The following is a 5,418-nucleotide window of genomic DNA, read 5'->3' on the forward strand; positions in this document are numbered from 1 at the left end:
GCTTGAACCACTGACCTTGTGGCTCAAATGACTTTGCAGTCCTGCACATTAGCCTACAGCCCTACACCAGGACACCTTATAGTCATTACATATTGAAGTACATGAACATGTGTAACAAATATGTGAAATACAATATAATATAAATAGTACAGGTCACTGTATGTCCAGATACAAAATTGTTTTAATTTCATCTACCATTACTTGGGACAATCCTGCTGTTTCAAACTACTAAGTATTTTTAAAAACATAGCAAACGAATATACATGAAACAAGGTTTTGAACACCAGACTTTTTCTAATAATGAATAGTCATAGTATAAAATGGTAGATCTGCAAGATAAATTATTACACTTGTAAACAACAATTTTCTAATTCTAAAACGGATTCAGAGTAGAAAAAAAGTTTTAAAAGGAAGATTTAAATGTGAAATACTTCTAAAGGTATGTGATTTACAGGTCATTTGCACAGTTTATCTGTAATATTTTACAGGACACAAAGTACCCCCAAGGCAAAATGCCAAACTGGAAAAGTCAGATACGAAACTGGTAAAACAGAAATCGTATGAAATACTGAAGTCAAATTGTTTTAAGAACTGTTTGTTGTTTTTTAAAACCACTTGCTAAAGAAAAACATCTGATTTAAATGTTTTTGTGCCATTTACTATTGCTATAAAGCTCTGTTTTTAAAACAAGGATAGAATATCAATCTGCTTTGAATTTTGGAAGGATTTTTCTCTCCAAAGTAACTATCTTTTAATTATACATTATCAAAAAATGCTAAGATGATTCATACATAGTAAAAATAAGCAATAGTATTCTTTTTTTTAAAAGGTTTTCCTAAGTAAGGTTTAGTTCTTATTCCTGCTCCTCAATTAAAAGCAATTTTTGGTTTCTTTGGCAATATGTATAAATAGCTTCATTCTATATCTGTCATTTCTATTCCATCACTTTCTTTAACATATGTCACTGAACTCAAGGTTGTCTCTAAAAAAGATCCTGTGCCAGTTTCTTCGTTTCTTGTAAAGTTAACTTGGTTTGTGTCTTCCAATCTTATTTTATTGGTGTTTTGAAATACCTGTGTTACTGGTTCCAACCTGCTTTCCTCAGTTTTTAGCATTAAGTGATCATCCACTTTTGATTCCACACATATAACAGATACCTGAGCAACAGATTTGCTCAAAGAAAATCCCATTGGGACAGCTGAACAAATATCAAAGTAGTTGGCAAGTATCTTTTAGTTTCTTCAATTTGATTGCTGAAAAATAAAATGAAAGGAGTAAAAGAATATACCAGGAATTTCAACAAACTTTATGACAATGTTGGTTTGAATTAAATGCCATGGTGATTATGCTAAAATTATAAAATAATGTCACCTCCACTTCTCATGTTTTCATTGTAGAAGGATCTTTAAGTTCTATAAGTTCTTTTGAAAGTCTTAAAAGAAATTTAATGACCAAATTTTATGTTTCATTCATATTTCAGAAAACATTAGGACTTTTCTACTCAGTACTTAAGCTCAGTATTAATGGGTTACAGATATAGTTATTGAAAATTAAGTATTCTGCTCCACCACCCACCTATCTGCCAGTTTGTCATTCTGTGGTGCCTTGTGAGCTGCTGTGACGCTGAAAGCTATGCCATCGATATTTTAAATACCATCTGACTCACCCTTGGTGGACAGATTTCAACAGAGCTTCCAGAATATGAAAGACTACAAAAAAGGAGATGCAAACTGCTTCTGAACGATTAGTCACTGAAAACATGATGAATGGCAGCAAAACACTGTTAGATATAATGCCTGAAGATGAAACTATCAGGCTGGAAGGCACTCAAAACATGACTAGGGAAGAGCTGCCTCCTCAAAGTTGAGTTGACCATAATGAGTAAAGTTTTCAGGACCTTCATTTGCTGATGAGGGACAACTCAAAATGCGGAGAAACAGCTGTAAACACTAAAAATCAGACCATGGAAAGTGCAAAGTATGTATCTAGGAAAATTGGAAGCTGTCAAAAATGAAATGGAATACACAAAGATTGATATCTTAGGCAAGAGGGAGATGAAATGGATTGGTATTAGTCATTTTGAATCAGACAATCATATGGCTTACTATGCTGGGAAAAAAAATTCAAGAGGCATGGCTTTACATTCATCATTAAAAAAAAGTCCACGATCTACCTTGAAGTGCAATGCTGTCTGTGATAAGATAATATCCATAGGCCTACAAGGAAGACCAGTTAATAAAATTATTATTCAAATTTACACAGCAACCACCAAAGCCTGTGATGATGAAATTAAAGAATTCTACCAACTTCTTTGGTCTAAAATTGGTCAAACATGCAATCGAGATGTATTGATAATTACTGGTGATTGAAATGCAAAGGTTGTAAACAAAGAGGAAAGATCAGTAGATGGAAAATATGGCCTCTGTAATAGAAATGATGCTGGAGATTGCATGATAGACTTTTTCAAGACCAATGACGTCTTCATTGCAAATACCCTTATAAACAACATAAATGGTGATATATATACATGGACCTACAGACTGGAATACACAGGAATCAAATTGACTACATATGGGGGAAAAGATGGTGAAAAAGCTCAACATCATCTGCCAAAATAAGACCAAGGGCCAACTGTGGCACAGGCCATCAATTGCTCATATGCAAGTTTAGGCTGAAGCTGAAGAAAATTAAGACAAGCCCATGAGAGCCAAAATATGATGAAAATTTAGAGAACATCTCAAGAACAGATTTGATGCATTTGACACTAAAGACTGAAGACCAGAAGAGGCGTGGGATGACATCGAGAATATTATACAGGAAGAAATTAAAAAGATTATTAAAAAGAAGGAAGAGACTCTATTGTCAGAAGAGACTCTGAAACTTGCTCCTGACTTCAGAGAAGGTAGTGAATGGAATAACTGAGGAGGTAAAAGAGCTCAACAGAAAATGCAAAAGGCAGTTCAAGTAGACCAAGTCAAGTATTATAAAGAAGAATGTGCAAAGAAGAAGACCTGGAGTTAGAAAATCAAAAGGAAAGAACATGCTTAGGTTTTTCAAACTGAAGGAACTGAATAAAAGAATGCAAGCCTTGAAATGCAATAGAAGGATTCTATGGGACACTATTGATTGATGAAGAAAGCATCAAAAGAAGATAGAAGGTATGTGCAGAATCTCTGCACCAAAAACAAATGGTCAATGTTCACCCATTTCAACAGGTACTATATGATCAAGAACCAATGGTACTGAAGAAACAAGTCCAAGCTGCGCTGAGCATTGGCAAAAAACAAAGTTCTAGTAATTGATGGAATACAAATGGAAATGTCTCAACAGTCTGATATAGCACAGGAAATGCTCACTTATTTAGGCCAAGAAATATGGAAGGCAGCTATCTGACCAACCAATTGGAAGAGATCCATATATGTGCCCATTCCAACAGAATGTGGAAATAATTGAACAATATCATTAATAACACATGCAAGTCAAGTTTTGCTGAAGATAATTAAAAAATTGTTGCAACAGTATACTGACAGAGAATTGCCAAGAATTCAAACCAGATTCAGAAGAGGACATGGAACTAGAGATATAATTGCTGACATCAGACAGGTCTTGGCTAAAAGCAGAGAATGTCAGAAAGATGTTTACTATGCAAAGGTTTTCCACTGTGGTGTTGTTGTTGTTAAGTACAAACTATGGATAACATTGCAAATAATTGGTATTCCAGAACACTTCATTGTGCACATGAGGAACGTGTACACAGATCAACAGACAGTTGTTAGAACAGAACACGGGATCCTGAATGGTTTAAAGATGTGTGCCAGGGCTGTATCCTTTCACCTTACTCATTCAATCTATATGATGAGTAAATAATCTGAGAAGCTGAATTAAATGAAGAAGAACATGGCATCAGGATTGGGGGAAGACTCATTAACCACCATATGCAGATGATACAACCTTGCTTGCTAAAGGAAAAGAAGACTTAAAATATTTGCTGAGGAAGATCAAAGACCACAGCCATCAGTATGGATTGCACCTCATTGTAAAGAAAACAAAAATCCTCCCCACTGGACCAATAAATAACATCAAGATAAATGGAGAAAAGACTAAAGTTGTTAAACACTTCATTTTGCTTAGCTCCTCAATCAACACTCATTGAAGTAGCAATCAAGAAATCAAACTATGTATTGCATTAGACAAATCAGTTTCACAAAACCTCTTTAAAGAGTCCAAGTGCCAAGATATCAGTTTGAGGACTAAGGTGTACCTGATCCTAGCCATGGTATTTTCAGTCGCCTCATATGCCATGTGAAAGTTGAACAATGAGTAAAGAAGACCATAGAAGAATTGATGCATTTGAGTTATGGTGCTGGTGAAGAATACTGTAAGTACCATGGATTGCCAGAAGAACAAAAAAGTCTGTCTTGAACAGGTACAGCCAGAAAGTATGAGTCTTTATCTCCCATACTTTAGACATATTATAGGAGCAACTAGCTCCTGGAGAAGGACATTATGCTTGGTAAATGTCAGTGAAAAAGACAGACACCCAAGGAGATGGATTGATACTGTGGCAGCAGCAATGAGTTCAGATGTAAGAACAACTGTGAGGATGGCACAGGACCAGACATTGTTTCATTCTGTTGTGCATAGATCACTATGAATCAGAGTCAACTTGACAACACCTAGAAGTACTCTGATAAATGTTCTGCAAAAAACAAAGATGCACAATAAAGATACAGGACTTGTTAGTTTTTGTTTTCAGTTGCCATCAAGTCAACTCATGGTGACCGTATGTATAAAAATGAGACATTGGTATGTTTGAGTTGATTCTTATGACCATGATATCCATCCATCCAAATCAAGTTTCCCATCATTTTCACTATCTCTCTGTGGTACTAAACATGGTGTGCTTTGCTTGTGATTAGTCTATCCCCATGATGTGTCCAAAGTAAGTCTCATCATCCTTGCTTCTAAAGAACATTCCGATTGTATAAAGGTAAGTAAAAAAGTGCTTGCTACAAAATTATAGAAACTTTAACAAAAATATCACGATGTAAAACTATTTCTTCTCCACATATCCTCCATCTAAGTCTATATACTTCTGAAGATGGTGTTTCCAAGTTTCTAACCCTTCCCCAAAGAATTCTGAACTCTTTGATTTATACTGCAGCAAAATGACAGTTTTAGCACTTTTTTTTAAACTGCTGACCTTGTGGTGAGCAGTGCAGCCTGTAACCCACTAGGCTGCCAGGGCTCCTTTGTATTATCTTTAATAGTAAATTATTTACTAATAATTGTAATAAGTAGGGGAATGATGATGAAATTATTTTATAGAACATAGTGATTTTCTGATTATCTCATGACATAGTACTAAGGAACTGTTTTATTTAAAGATGGATTGCACATTTTTTTTCTTTTTTTTTT

This window comes from Chrysochloris asiatica, unplaced genomic scaffold, assembly GCF_000296735.1.
Source record: "Chrysochloris asiatica unplaced genomic scaffold, ChrAsi1.0 scaffold00150, whole genome shotgun sequence".
In the NCBI taxonomy this organism is placed as follows: domain Eukaryota; kingdom Metazoa; phylum Chordata; class Mammalia; order Afrosoricida; family Chrysochloridae; genus Chrysochloris; species Chrysochloris asiatica.